This window comes from Ceratotherium simum, chromosome 6, assembly GCF_057802395.1.
Source record: "Ceratotherium simum simum isolate JZ-2026a chromosome 6, ASM5780239v1, whole genome shotgun sequence".
Taxonomy (NCBI): Eukaryota; Metazoa; Chordata; class Mammalia; order Perissodactyla; family Rhinocerotidae; genus Ceratotherium; species Ceratotherium simum.
Window position 1 is genome coordinate 64,853,682 of NC_141905.1, and position 16,566 is coordinate 64,870,247.

The window sequence follows — 16,566 nt, forward strand, 5'->3', positions numbered from 1 at the left end:
CTAGACACTGAACAGTTCCATTACCACAAGGATCTCTTGTGTTGCCTTTAATCATGCCAACCTCCCTCTCCCCAAACCCCTAGTCACTAAATCTTGGCAACCACTAATCTATTCTCCATTCCTAAAATTTTGTTATTTCAAAAATGTTATAGAAATTGAATCATATATATGTAACCTCTTGGGATTGCGTTTTTCCACTTAGTATAATTCCCTGGAGATTCACGCAGGTTGTGGTATGTCAGTAGTTTGTTTCTTTTCAAGACTGAGTAGTATTCCATGGTATGAATGTACCACAGTTTAACTTTTTTTTTTGGGGGGGGTGAGGAAGATCAGCCCTGAGCTAACATCTGTTGCCAATCCTCCTCTTTTTTTTTTTTTTGCTGAGGAAAATTGTCCCTGGGCTAACATTTGTGCCCATCTTCCTCTACTTTCTATGGTACACCGCCACAGCATGTCTTGACAAGCAGTGTGTTGGTGCGCGCCCGGACCAAACCTGCGAACCCTGGGCCGCCGAAGCAGAGCACATGCACTTAACTGCTATGCCACCAGGCCAGCCACCACAGTTTGACTGTTTACCTGTTAAAGGACATTTGGGTTGTTGCAGTTTTTGACTATTGCAAATAATGCTGTTATGGACATATGGAAGTATGGGTTTTTATGAAAATATAGTTTTCATTCCTGTGGGATAAATGCATAAGAGTGCAATTCCTGGGTCATATGGTAGTTGTATGTTTAGTTTTATAAGAAAGTAACAAACTTTTTCAGAGTGGCTGTAGCATTTTATGTCCCTACTAGCAAAGTGTATGTGATCCATATTTTTTATATCCTCGTCAGCATTTGTTATTGTCATTATTTTTTGTTTTAGCCACGCCTATAGTAGGTGGGCAGTGATATCTGATTGTGGTTTTAATTTGCATTTCCCTGATAGCTAATGATGTCCATCTTTTCATGTGCTTGTGTGCCATTTGTATATTCTCTTTGGTGAAATGTCTCTTCATGTCTTTAGCCTATTTTCTTTTTTACCCACTTTATAATGTGTGATTGACACACAAAAAGCTGTACATATTTAATGTATATAGCTTGATGAGATAGGAGATAAGTATACACACATGAAAACATCACCACGATCTACTCCATAAACACAACCATCACCTCTAAAATTTTCCTGCTGCCTCTTTATTTGTCATTAATATTTTCGTGATAAGAACATTTAACATAAGATTACCCTCTGAGAAAATTGTTAAGTGTACAATACAATATTGTTAACTATAGCTCTATGCTGTACGGTAGATCTCTAGGACATAATCATCGTGTAACTCAAACTTTGTACCTTTGACTAATACCTCCCCTTTTCCCCTCCCTCCCCAGCCCCTGGCAACCACCAGTCTACTCTCTGCTTCTATGAGTTTGACTATTGTAGACTCATGTAAGTGGTATCAAGAAGTATATGTCCTTCTATGTTGGGCTTATTTCACATAGCATAACATCTCCTAGTAACAGTCATGTTGTTGCAAATGGCAGGATTTCCACTATCTGTACACCTGAATAATATTCCATTGTGCAAAGAGTACAAAGTTTCACATTTTCTTTATCCACTTATCCATTGATGGGCATTTATATTACATCCATTTCTTGATGATTGTGAATAATGCTGCAGTGAACACAGGAGTGCAGATATCTCTTTGAGATCCTGATTTCAATACCTTTGGATATATACTCAGAAGTGGTATTGTTGGATGTATGGTGGTTCTATTTTTAATTTTTTGAGGAACTTCCATACTGTTTTCCATACTGTCTGTGGCAGTTTACATTCCCACCAGTAGTGTACAAGGGTTCCCTTTTCTCTACATCCTCCCCAGCATTTGTTATCTCTTGTCTTTTTGATAATAGCCATCCTAACAGATGTGATGTGATGTCTCATTGTGGTTTTGATTTGCATTTCCCTGATGTCTAGTGATGTTGAGCACCTTTTCATATGCCTGTTGGCCATTTCTATGTCTTCTTTGGAGAAATGTCTGTTCAGTTCCTTAGCCCATTTTTTAATCAGCCTATTTGTTTTTATGCTATTGAGTTGTAGGAGTTCCTTATATATTTTGAATGTCAACCCTTTATGGCGATAATATATGATCTGAAAATATTTTCTCCCATTCTGTAGCTCACCTTCTCGTTTTGTTGATTGTTTTCTTTGCAGTGCAGAAGCTTTTTAGTTAGATGTAATCCCACTCATCTATTTTTGCTTTTGTTGCCTGTGCTTTTGGTGCCATATCCAATAAAACATTGCCAAGGCCAATGTCAAGAAGTTTTTTCTCTATGTTTTTCTTCTAGGAGTTTTATGGTGTTAGGTCTTAAAGTCTTTAATCCATTTTGAGTTGATTTTTTTTGTATGGTGTAAGACAAGAGTCCAATTTCATTCTTTTGTATGTGGATATCCGGTTTTCTCAACACCATTTATTGAAGAGACTATTCTTTACCCATTGTGTATTTTTGGCACCTTTGTCACGGGTCAGTTGACTGTATATGTGTGTGTTTATTTCTGGGCTCTCTATTCCATTCCATTGGTCTACATGTCTGTTTTTATGCCAATACATGTTGTTTTGAATACTGCAGTTTTGTAATATATTTTGAAATCAGGAAATGGGATGCCTCCAACTTTGTTCTTTGTGCTCAAAATTGCATTGGCTATTCAGAGTTTTTCGTGGTTTTATATGAACTTTAGCATTGCTTTTTCTATTTCTGTGTAAAATGCCATTGGGATTTTGATAGGGATTGTATTGAATCTGTAGATCACTTTGAGTAGTATGAATATTTTAACAAAATTAATTTTTCCAAACTGTGAACATGGTTGTCGTTCCATTTATTAGCTTTTGTTTAATTTCTTTCATCAATGTTTTATAGTTTTCAGTGTACAAGTCTTTCATCTCCTTGGTTAAATTTATTCCTAAATATTTTATTTTTTTGATACTATTGTAAATGGGATTGTTTCAGTAATTTCCTTTGTGGATTGTTCATTGTTAGGTATAAAAATGCAATTGATTTTTGTATATTGATTTTGTATCCTGCAAGTTTGCTGACTTCATTTATTAGTTCTGGTTTTTTTTTTTGATTCTTTAGGGTTTTCTGTATATAACATCGTGTCATCTGAGAACAGAGATTATTTTACTTTTTCATTTCCAATTTGAAAGCCTTTCATTCCCTTTTCTTCTTTTTGGCCTAATTGCTCTGGCTAGGACTTCCAGTACTCTGTTGAATAGAGTGGGCATCCTTGTCTTGCTTCAGATCTTAAAGGAAAAGTTTTCAGTTTTTCACTGTTGTGTATGATGTTAGCTGTGGGTTTTCCATATATGGCCTTTATTGTGTTGAGGTAAGTTCCTTCTATACCTAATTTTGTGAGAGTTTTGTTCATGAAAGGGTGTTTAATTTTGTGAAATGATTTTTCTGGATCTATTGAGATGATCATGTGATTTTTATCCTTCATTGTATTAATGTTGTGTATCACATTGATTGATTTACATATGTTGAACCATCCTTGCATTCCAGGGATAAAATCCCACTTGGTCATGGTATATGATCCTTTTAATATGTTGTTGATTTAGGTTTGCTAATACTTTGTTGAAGATTTTTGCATCCATGTTCATAGACGATTTTGGCCTGTAGTTTTCTTGTGTTGTCTTTATCTGGCTTTGCTGTCAGGGTGATGCTGGCCTCATAAAATGAGTTTGGAAGTGTTTCTTCTTATGTTTTTTGGACGGTTTTAGGAAGAATTGGTATTAACTCTTCTTTAAATATTTGGTAGAATTCACCTGTGAAACCACTTATTCCTGGGCTTTCTTTTTTGAGAGTATTTTGATTACTGATTCAATCTATCTATCTGTTTTTGGTATGTTCAGGCTATCTATTTATTCTTGATTCAGTCTGGGTAGGTCATATGTTTCTAGGAATTTATTCATTTTTTTCTAGGTTTTCCAATTTGTTGGTGCATAATTGTTCATGAGAGTCCCTTATGATCTTTTTTTATTTCTGTGGTATCACATGTAATGTATCCTCTTTCATTTTAGATTTTATTTGTGTGAGTTCTCTCTTTTTTACTTAGTCTAGCTAAAGATATGTTGATTTTTTTCCCAAAACACAACTTTTAGTTTTGTCAATTTTTCAATTGTTTTTCTATTCTCTTTCATTTACTTGTGCTCTAAACCTTATTATTTCCTTCCTTCTGCTAATTTTTGGCTTAGTTTGTTCTTCTTTCTCTAGTTCCTTGATGTGTAATGTTAGATTGTTTGAGATCTTTCTGCTTCTTTTTTTGTTGAGAGGAAGATTAGCCCTGAGCTAACATCCATTGCCAATCTTCCTCTTTTGCTGAAGGGAGATTGGCCCTGGGCTAACATCTGTGCCCATCTTCCTCTACTTTATATGGCACGCTGCCACAGCATGGCTTGAAAAGTGGTGCATTGGTCCACGACTGGGATACAAACCTGTGAACCCTGGGCCACCAAAGCGGAGTGTGTGAACTTAGCCGCTACACCACTGGGCTGGCCCCTCTTTCTTCTTTTTTAACATAGGTGCTTATTGCTGTCAGCTCACCTCTTAGTACTGCTTTTGCTTCATTCCCTAAGTTTTGGTATGTTCTGTTTTTGTTTGTCTCAAGATATTTTCTAATTTCTCTTTTGTTTTCTTCTTTGACCCATTGATTGTTTAAGAGTATGTTGTTTAGTTTCCATGTATTTATGAATTTTTCAGTTTTCCTTGTGTTATTGATTTCTAGTTTTATTCCATTGTGGCCCGAAAAGATACTTGGAATGATTTGAATTTTCTTAAGTTTGTTAAGACTTGTTTTGTGACATAGTGTGTTGATCTGTTCTGGGGAATATTCCACGCGAGCTTAAGAAAAATGTATATTCTACTGCTGTTGGCTGGAATGTTCTGTATATGTCTTTTAGGTCCATTTGGTCTATAGTATTGTTCTAGTTTGCTGTTTCCTTATTGATTTTCTATCTGGATGATCTATCAATGATTAAAAGTAGGGTATTGAAGTCTCCTACTGGTATTATTGCATTGCTGCCTCTTTATCCCTTCATATTTGTCAGTGTTTGCTTTTATATTTATGTGCTCTGATGTTGAGTGCCTATATGTTTATAATTTTTATATCTTTCTGTTTTAATATACAATGACCTTTTTCTCTTGTGACAGTTTTGACTGATATAAATATAGCCACCCCTGCTGTCTTGTGGTTACCATTTTCATGGAATATCTTTTTCCACCCCTTCACATTCAATTTATGTGTGTCCTTAAATCTGAAGTCAATCTCTTGTAGACAGCATATAGTTAGATCTTTTTTTTCTAATCCATCAGCTACTCCATATCTTTTGATTGGTGAATTTAATCTATTTACATTTAAAGTAATTATTAAGTTAGGATTTACTCTTACCATTTTGTTAATTGTTTTCTATCTGTTTTGTAGGTCTTTTGCTTCTCACTTCCTTTCTTGCTGTCTTCCTTTCTTATTTGATGATTATTTGTAGTGATATACTTTGATTCTTTTCTCTTTGTCTTTTTTTTTAATCTACCATAGGTTTTTCTTTGTGGTTACCATGAGGCTTGCATATTACTTCTTATATTTATAACAGCCTGTTTTAAGCTGATAACAACTTAACTTCATTTGCATACAAAAAAATCCACACTTTTACCCTCTCCCCCCCATACTTTATGTCATTGATGTCAGAATTTATTTCTTTGTATATTATGTATCCTTTAACAATTTTTATGTTTATAGTTCTTCTTAATACTTTTGTTTTTTAACTTTTATACTGGGGTTAAAGGTGATTTATACACCACCATTATGGTATTGCATTATTCTGTATTTGTCAATATATTTACTGTTACCAGTGAGATTTATACTTTCATATTTATGACATCTTTTGGTCTTTGTTGAGTCTTTCAATACATGAACATGGTGCATCTCTTCATTTATTTGTTTGATTTTTTTATCAGCATTTTGTAATTTTCACTATACAAAACCTGTACAGTCATGTGTCACAATGATGGGGATATGTTCTGAGAAATGTGTCGTTAGGTGATTTCATCATTGTGAGAACATCAGAGAGTGTACTTATACAAACATAGATGGTATAGCCTACTACACACCTAGGGTATCTGGTACTAATCTTATGGCACCACCATTGTATATGTGGTATGTTGTTGACCAAAATGTCATCGTGTGGCGCATGACTGTGTATGTTTTGTTAAGTGTGTACTTAAGTATTTCATTTTCTTTGGAGTGATTATAAAAGATATTGTGTTTTACGTTTCAGTTTCCACATGTTCACTGTTAGTGAATAGAAATCGAAATATGTTTGTTTTTTTGTATGTTGATCTTGTATCCTGGGCCCTTGTTCAACTCATTTGGTATTTGCTTTTGAATGCTTACTGTGGACTCGGCATTGTGCTAGCTGCCTTCTACACATCATGGAATACGTCATGGAACAGAATGAAGTTCCACAATGAGGGCTCTGAGCCCAGAATATTTGGCTATATTAGGACCATGCATTAGGTCAGTTTATTTAATGAGACTTACTATGTGCAATATCTGTTCTAGACACTATGGGCCGTGCAAAGATGTACAAGAGGTTTTCCCTTTTAGGAACCACCAGTTGAGAGAGAGATAGAGATACAAACAGAGAGAATACAGACCTTTTATTGTATATTATGGTAAGAAATAAATGTAATAGAAGTTTAAGACAGAAGTATGAGAGAGAAAGATACTAATTTTAGCTTTAGGAGGTCAGAGGAAGCTTATGCAAGGAGCTGTATATGAAGCGGGTCTTGAAGGGAGAGAAGGACTTGGATGGGTAATGTGAGAGGATGGGCATGCTAGATAAAGAAATAGATTAAAATCCAGGAGAAGAGAATGACCAGGACAAATTTGGAGAATGATTAGGAAACCAGTGGAGTTGAAGTGTAGATGCAGTGTGGGGAAGGTGACCAAAGAGGTGGCTGGACAAGAAGTGAAAGTCATATTGGGGAAGCCCTTGATGCCTGATTGAGCAGTTTGGAACATTTACTGTGGGATAGAGAGAAAAGAGCAAAGGTTTGTGAACAGCGTTGTAACATAATAGCTGCATTTTAGAAAGATATGTTTAGAAAGGGTGATTTAGTGTGGGAAAAAATTGTAGGCAGGGAGGATCAGTTCTGAGACTGTTATGACATTCTTATTGCTTTTTCTGTCTTATTTATTTATTTATGCATCCATGTATGTATTTGCTTGTGTGCTTATTTATCTTCCTACCCTTGTAGAATGTTCAATGATCTGATGTTTAATGGGTCGGGAATGAGGAAGGTGGTAAGCCTAAACTCAAAGGCCCCTTGCTTGAGGAAAGCCAGAAACTCCCCCTGCACACCCCTCTACTTCTCCCCCGCTGGAATCTCTTACTGGCTTTCAGGTGTTTAAACATAAGGGGTGATGACTGGCTCATGGAATCAGACTTGGTGAGGGGCCGTCAGGGACCAGGCATGCTTCATTGGCTCACTGTACTCAGACAAAGGTCAGATTTCAGCATTCTGAAAGTGTGGGACAGAGGATAAAGGAAGTGACCTGACTTCCTAAGCTTATTCCATTTCATCCCTCACATGTGCTCACTGTGGGGATATGAGAGGCCAGGGAGTAACAGTGCAGACTGTGGAGAATTTGGAATTGGACCTAATTCTGATTTGCTTTGATACTTTGGTATCTTATATTGGCATTCTCTTTAAACTTATCTGCCTGGATTCCCTAAGACTTGAGAAGTGAGATATTGTACAAGATTTTGTTTGGCCAACAAGGAAGAAACGAGTTTTCTAAGCTTCTAAGTTTTTCTCTTTTTGCATATTTCAATTTTTATGCAATAATTTCACTAATAAAAATAATCTTCTGAAACTTGAAAAATGAAGAGTACTATAAAAAAATAGCCACCATTTATCAGCCCGTTTAAAACCATTATTAACTTTCAGTATACGTAAACCTATACATTTTTTATCCTAGACATTTTTACATAATTGAGGTGCTCTTGTGTAAACAATTTGTTTCTTATTTTCATATAACATTTTACTAAGCATTTTTCTATGTTATTCAAAATGTTTTGCAAACGTAATTTTAATGTTTGCATAATAGTGTATTGTATTGCTGTTCTGTAATTAACTGTATTCATTCCTCTATTTTTGGAGATTTAGATGGTTTTACAGTTTTTTGCTATTTAAAAAATGTTGTAATGAATATCTAGATACATGAATCTTTGTTTTTGTCTGCATTTTACGTTATTTCTTTAGGATAGACTTCTAGAGGATAAATTTTAAGACTCAGAATACATTGTCAAGTTGGTTATGAGGAAAGTGCGTTTCTAAAATTTTTATGCTGGAAAAAAAACCTCTGAACTTAGAAAAGTTAACACAGTTTTCAGTGTGTATATACGTGTGTGTTTGGTGTATGTATATTGCACGTTTGTATTTACATACTTTCGGGTAATTAGTATGCCTAAAATTATTGTAAAATTATCAGAATAAGACTTGAGTAATGAGATCCTTGAAAATGATGTGTCTCCAGACTCCAAGAAGAACATACATGTCTCCTGCTGACTGAGAATATCCAGGCCCACCGGAACAGATAAAATGAAAATAATAGCAACCACATCAATAATAATAGCTGCTCACACTTACTGAGCACTAACTATGTGTGAGGCACTGATTGAAGTGCTTTATATATCTTTAACTCAGTGTTATGATAAACCAGTTAGGTAAATACTGCTGTGATCTTCACTTCACTTCACTTCACTTCACAGCTGAGGAACCTGAGAGCCAGAGAGTTGAAGTAACTTTCTGAAGGCCATGCATTTAGTAGGTCATAGAGCTGGGATTTGGATCCAGACCCCCAGATTCTAGAGCCTGTGCACTTAACCCTACTATAGATGGTATTAAGGAAGACCTGACGGAGGTTGGAAGTTGTTATTGGGGTTCCCAACAGTCTAAGGTTTACAACCCCCTTAATGCAAAACCCTGGTGTAAGACTCATGTAAAGGAAGGAAGCTACGAGAAAATTCCTCCTGGGCTAGACTCTGACTCCTCCAACCCAAGGTACTATCTGTTATGGAATCATCGAGGGCAGGGGAATGGGAGAGTCTAGTCTCTTCCTTTCTGTAAAGGACTTTTGGAATAGGTCTCAACTCCTCCTCATTTCTCTTAATAACCCCTGAGTGAACTGTGGAACAGGACCTTACCTGTTCCGTACCTGTCTTAGCTGTTACCTGTGCACTCCTGAGAATCACTATACAGAGAGGTTAAAAGCACGGACTCTGGCACATTCTGCCTGGATTTGAATCCCAGTTCTGCCAGTTCCCAGCTGTGGGCTTCGGGCAGTGACTTCTCCGGGCCCCACTTCCTCGTCTCTAAAGCGGGAGTGATGACAGTACCTACCTCACTGGGCAGCTGAGAGGACGCTCTGAGTTAATAATGGTACAGTGTTTGGAACAGTGCTGGCTCACAGTAGGTACACGCTCGGTGAGTGTTTGCTTCCATTCCAGTCAGGACCGCTCTGCCTTTTGTCCTAATCTCTCAGGCCTCCAGTGAGAGCTCCTGCCTGCTGGGACTTATTCCTATGTTTCCCAGACATAATCAACAAATACTTATGGAGGCCTCCCCCATGCCAGGTACCACAGGTAGATCAGCGAGCTCTAGACACTCTGTCTGCTCCTTTAACGCTTCCCTCCAGCGCCGAGGCAGGCGTTGATCAAGTACTTCCCGCAGTAGTTGAAGGAGAGCACTGGCTCCACAAGACGGTGAAACAGCAGGAACTCACCCAGCGGGAGGATCATGGAGGGCTTTCCTGGGTGTATTAGTTTCCTAGGGCCATCTAACAAAGTACCATGATCTGAGTGGCTTAAACCACAGAAATTTATTGTCTCACAGTTCTGGAGTCTGGAAATCTAAGATCAAGGTCACAGCAGGATTGGTTCCTTCTGAAGACCGTGCGAGAGAATCACTTCTATGCCTCTCCTCTAGCTTCTGGTGGTTCGCTGGTGATCTTTGATGTTCCGTGGCTTGTAAAAGCATCACCCAGATCTTCACCTTCCGTCTTCACGTGGTGTTCTCCCTGTGTGCGTGTGTGTGTCCAACTTTCCCCTTTTTACAAGGACACCAGTCGTATTGAAGTAGGAGCCCACCCTACTCCAGTATGACCTCATCGTAACTAATTACATCTGCAACAACTTTGTTGCCAAATAAGGTCACATTCTGAGGCACTGGAGTGAGGACTTCAACATATGAATTTGGTGGGGGATGCAATTCAACCCATAACATCAGGAAAGTGCCCATAGCTGGGGCTGAAGGATGAGGCTGAATTAGCCAGGAGCTGAGGGGTTGGGGAAGAGAGAAGGGTAAACATTCCAGGAAGGTCTGTGCAAAGATCCTATGGAGAGTGAGAGCTTGCCTTTTCAGGGAGCCAAAGTAAGCCAATGGGTGGGGGGAGTGGTCCATGAGATGTGGGGAGGTGGCAGAGGGCATGCCCTGTCGTGTCTTGTCAGCCATTTTAAACATGACTTTGGGTTTTACTTTGGCCACAATGGGAGGCAATTAAAAGGCTCTAAGCAGGGACATGTCATCGTTTAATGAATATTTTAACGATTTATTACTATTGAACTTTTATTTTTTTATTACTGATTTTAGATTATTGAGAACGGGACTGTTTTTCTCTGTTTGTCATCTGTTGTAATTCCTCACTTCCTCGTATGCATTTTCTTTTCATGCATTTTTTTTGTTTATCTGTTGGTGACTTCTTGTTTTCATATATGTTTTTAAAAATATAATATATAAACTGAAAACATTGTTAAATCTGATGCCAATATTTCCCCCATTCTGTTTTTTCCCGTTATCACAGTTTTGCTTTTCCATAAAGCAGGAGTTTTACATTTTGTAAATAATCAAATCTGCTAATCTTTATGTTAAAAAATCACGTTCCTTCTTAGTTTTATTTGTTAAGATTGAGAGCCGTCACCTTTTTAATCTATTCTTATGCAGCAGCAAATCCATCCCATAGATGGGAAACGTGTGCTAAAAATTATTGAATAAGCTGTGAGATTCATTTGGAGAAACATCTGCTTGTTTTGTGCTCAATTATCTCATCAAATCCTCCCCCAAACTGTATGAAGTAGGTAGTCTTATGCTTTTCTCTTTTGCAGATGGGGAAACTGAGACTTTAATAAAATGAGTAATCTGCTGAAGTTCACACAGGTGGATTTGGGCTGTTAACCCAGATGGGCAGACTAACGACTTATTCATAACCAAGGAATTTCTCAGCTGGAAGCTTTGAGTCGTTTCTTGGGAGGCCTCCACTCTATCACTTCAGAGCCGGGTACCTGCTTCTCAGATGGAAACTAGGAAATTCCCAGCAGAGCAAATGATTCCCTAGATTTTTTCTAGGCAGGCCACTGCCTCACTTTCCAACATCCCTACCTGTGCTTATGCCACTTCCCATTCTGGAATTTTTACTTCTCTCTTCCTGCCCACTTTTGGGACTTAGCATATGTTCCACTTTTTTTTGGAGACTTTCTAGAGCATCCTTTGCCAAGCACTCTCCCTCTTCTTTCTTTTGAGTCCCTTAGAATCTGCTTTTTCACCCACTCATCAGCTACTTGGTCTTACCATGTGTGGCCTCTTGAGATCACCCACAGCACCTGGCTGGTGTCATACGTGCTCAATAAGTGTCTTTTGGGTAGACAGAGAAGCAGGATGCACTTGACTTTCCTTGCTCTTGATATTGGGAGTCTGTTGAAAGCCTGGCAGAGTCTAGCAGCCTCAGGTCCTGCAAGCACTCCAAGTGCCAGGCAGCCTCCCATGGACACTTGGTTCTTGGTACTCCTTTTGCTCCTGTCACCAGCTTTGCTGTAGCATGTCCTCTGTCACAGCTAGATGGTGTAGGATGGGATAAATGGATATTTTGGAGTGATAGCGTGTGTTGCAAGTCAGCCGATTGATAACTGAGAATGGCACACACAGAATGCCACAGTTATCAAAATTCACTGGCTATTTTGAGTCAATTTCCAGTTTGCTTATCAGGGTTGACAAAAGAAACTTTTCCAAGAGATTGGGGGGTAAGTGAGGGCGATATGTACATGGGGGCAGTTATCATAATTGTTAGCGTATATTGAATGGCTACTGGGTGCCAGAAATAGGTTCTTTCCCATATTATCTCTAATCTAAACATCCTGATAGCAAGATGTTTAGAGAAGTGCTGGGTATAGTATGAGCTGATCAGGATGCTACGTGTGTACGGGGATGTTGCACGGCTTTCTGATTTTGCTACCTTTCCCAGAGATGTCAGAAATTACATGTATATAAAAACCTTAAAATTAAAAAAAAAACCTTCTAAAAGATTTTCCTCTGCTAGGAAGCCATAGGAGTGGGGAGAGCTTAGTGTTACTGCAGCCACAGCCCCAGAGCCCCAACTAGCATGGCCTCCCTGGGATCCCCGGATGAATGCAGTCACAACGGGACTTGACCAGCCTTGAGCATCTTAGGAAACTTCACTGACCTTTTCATACTCACTGGCACCAAAGCCACACTCAGCCTCTTCAAGATTCAGTTCCCTCCCATCTCCAGAGCACCCCTGGAGTGGTGCCCAGTGTTAAGCTTCAGAAAGTTTGTCCATTGGGTGACAACTCTCCCTCTTTCATGGCCCTGTGGTGTGCTGTGATGGTTGCTGTCAGCTGATGAGAGTTGGACCAGGGTGCTCCCAACATCTTTGCATCAGAGATCTCATTAGACTTATCACTGTGCTCCTCATTGTCCACTGTTAAAGCCTCGGTGATAAGGTGAATACACCAAGTTTATGTAGACCCATAAAAGCACGTAGTGGGGTGATAATGCATGGTGCCCCAAATCACCACAGACAAACTGATGTTCCTTTAGTCTCTTTAGAACTAACCAGGCTTTTTCCTGCCTGGGGCTTCATATTTGTCTGGAATATTTTCATTTTCCTCTGTATCTCCCCATTTCCACCGGCCCCCAACCACATTTTTTCAAAAACCTAGTTCTTTTTTACCTTTTATTTCTTCAGTCTAATTTATCTCTTCTCCAGAGAGGTGTTACCTGGCCATCCTACCTAAAAGAGGTTTCCAGGCTAGTCTGTCTCTCAGTCTCTAACAGCACTGATTATTGACCAACTTACAATCATTTCATTTGATGTCTTATGTAGAGGTTATTTGTTTATTTCACTACTGTTCCACCTTCCCCACTAAGCGTAGATTCATTGAGTGCAGGGCTCATGTTTGTCTCATACGACTGCTTTGTCGCCACCAAGCACTGTGCTTGGCACATGATAGGAGCCATGTGAGGAGACGGAAGAAGGAAGGAGAAAGACAGGGAAGCAGGCAGGAAGGCAGGACTCCATAGACAGAAGCCAGGGCAAACAGGTAGACATGAGATTTCCAGTTTCCTGGATGGGAATTCTTGACCTAACCCCTCATGTATCTCTTCCTTTAGAAACTCTCTCAGCTAGATTGCTGAAATTTCATGCTAGAAGAAACGGGTATCATCAAGCCCTCCATACAGATTGTAGGGATGAGGAAAATGAGGCTCAGAGAAGGGAAATGACTGACTTAGGGAAAGAGGTTGGATCAAAACTAAAACCAGCCCATTTTCAGACAGGAAGCCAGGCACCCCTGAACGATCTTGGGAGTCCAGTGTTAAGGGATTTTTGACTAAAGACTTTGCTTTTAGAGGAAGAATAGAGGAAGTGGGAAACTTAAGACATGAAGGCAATCAAATGCCAGGCTTTCACCCAGGAGAAATCTGTGATCCTGAAAAGCCTTTCTCCAAGAGAGACCTTGAAAGAACGTGACTTTTTTCCTTTCCCTGAAAGGAAGCTACAAGAGGAGCACAATGCAGCTGACAATGAAAGTCAGGCTCTGCCTCAGAACAGACTCGGGGGTGGGAGGCTCATGCATCTTTTGCCTTCTTTGCAGGGCAGTGCTTCATGCACAGAGGCCGCCTGTTTGCAGTGCTTCTGTCCCTGGTCATGAGTCTCGTGGGAGGGAGATGTGTGGGATCAGACAGTAGTTCTCTGTTCGCGTCCCACATTCATCAGCTTGTGGTTGACACCTCGTATGTGTTATCCCTGTAACTTGAAAAGGGAGGGAGCAAGGAAATACACTTAAACACAGCTAAGACAGTGAATCAAAGAGTGAGGAAAAAGGTCTGAGAGGGAAAAGGGCCACGATTGCGGTGGTTCCTTTTGAGGAAGTGAACTGAAGTTTGACTTAATGTTCATAGTCAGGTACTTGACAGGTACACAGAGGTCTGAACAAAAAGAAATAGACACAGGTTAAGGCAAGGGAGATAGGGGTTTATGTAACAGAGGGTAATGAGTATGACGGTGGGAAAGTAGCAGGATGGATGATAAAATATGTGAAAAAGATATAAATTTCTGAAAAACAAACTAATTATGTTGAGTACTCTTTAAGAATAGACTTACTGGATTTGTTGATTTAGGAATTCTTTATTTTTTCTTAAATTATTTTATTGAGGTCATATTGGTTTACAACACTGTATAAATTACAACCCGACTAAAAAATAAGAATTCTTTAGAATAGCCAGAGTTAGGAATGGTTAGTCAGAAAGATCAGTAATTGTTATAGTTTTACTTTGAGTCCTTGAAGTGAAATCAGTCTAGGTGCTCTGCTAGGCCATGTGAAAGAATAATTTTGGTGCTTGCAGAAACCTAAATTTGAATACCTGATGCCTCAGTTATTTGCTATAAATTCGTGGACAGATTATGTTATCTCCTAATCCTCACATAATGCCCTCATCTGGAAAATGGGAATAAAATTGACTTCAGAGGGCTAACGTGTGCATTAACTGAAATAATCTCGAAGTGCCTGTTATGTGTGGGTGTTCATTTCCACTTTTTCTATCAATGATTTAGAAAAGGCGACTCTAATTCTTGTGGAGCTCATATTTTCCAAATCACTCAGGCGCCTTGTTTTTTTTTTTTAATCAACTCAGGTGCTTTTTTTTGCCCCAAATCTGTTTTGCAGTATCTCAATTTTGAACATGCATCCTTGGCACTGGTTCTTTCTGTATACTTTAATATGAGTAGCAAGAATTAGGGTGTAGGAGGATTTTGTTGGGCTGCCTAGAGACATTGGATACCATTGTCATAGCTGGCTTTCACGTCCTTGTTTTATTCCCATTCAACAGATGAATTCTTGGAAGCCTACTGTGTGCTAGACACCATGTGAGGCAGTGGGACCCCAGGCACTTGGAAACCTACTGTGGCTAGACACCATGTGAGGCAGTGGGACTCCAGGCGAGGGGTGGGGGAAGATCGACCATATTCCTGCTCTCATGCAGCAAACAGAATAGTAATAGACGATAGGTAAGTGAACAATAAGCCAGGTGATAACAATATGGTGAGTGCCACAGGGTGCTGTGACAGGCACTCGGTGGGCATGGGGGAGGAGCACCAAGGGGGGCTTTTATTCAAGGGGTCAGGGGAGACCTCACCTAGCAGCAGTGCTGGGACTAGGGGGAAGCCGGGGAGGCAGGTGAGGTGCCCAGGATGCAGTATTTAAGGAGGTGTTCATTCTCAGGATGCTGCAAGGGCCTCCTTAAAATTTGTGTCCTAGGCACCCTGCTTGCCTGTCTCATGCTAGTCCCAGCCATGCCTAGGAGGTGGTGTTTGAGCTGGGACCTAAAAGATAATGAGGAGCCAGGTCTTTAAAGAACTACATGGTCACCAGCTAAACAAGTGAAGATTGCGTTTGCTGTGGCTCATTTCAATGCGGTGCAAAGATATCCACACAAATCCTGTAATTGCCAAAATTGACCCATCAATGTTAAAGACCCTTTTTAAGTGGATCATTTTCTTCCTTTTATACAGCCATCAAATGCAGCACTAATGAGGGGTGGTATTCATCTTGTTTTACAACCCGGAGCTTCTCTGTATTCATTAGCACACAGGGATCTGGCTCCGCGTGGTTCTTAGAAACATGCGCCTCGATCCTTGCTTCGTATTTTCATGTATAGTTGTTTTTAATTGCTGAGGAGCCTTGTGGATCAGCCCCAGTGGTTCCATCCATTTCCTCCTTTACTCTGACTTCAGAATGCTTTAGGGGTTTGTTCTCTGACTGAGGGAGAATGTCTTGGCTGCCTTCTTGGGGAAATATCTCTTTATAAATAACATGTGCAACTACAGACCATTAATTAAAAGCACACCAACAATATTAACACATCATTGAGAAATGCCACATCATAAAGTTCCAAAACTACGAGCAAACTTCTAACTCCTGAGCCATGTATGATATATTGCTCTTTCTAATGGGCTCGGAAGGAGTTCTTCCCTGACAGAGCCTCACACTGTTGCAAAGCTATGTTCTCATGGGACTGCCCACCTCCCACACTTCATGCAATTTGCCAGGGGCACTCAGTCGAGCCTTTCACTTCAGATACAGGCTCTCTTAGTCTAGCTAGTCCATGGCCATGGCGTCCAGGCCAGGCTTTGCCCACCTAGTCCAGCTATCTTTCCCCCTGGCTCTGCTTTCCTGATGGCAT

At 39.7% G+C, this 16,566-nt stretch overlaps 1 protein-coding gene across 1 annotated transcript in view; it reads left to right on the forward strand.

Annotated features, from left to right (window-relative positions):
- The window catches only part of SORCS3 (sortilin related VPS10 domain containing receptor 3), a 579,597-nt gene that overhangs the window by 196,806 nt on the left and 366,225 nt on the right, over nt 1-16,566 (forward strand). The window lies entirely within an intron of this gene.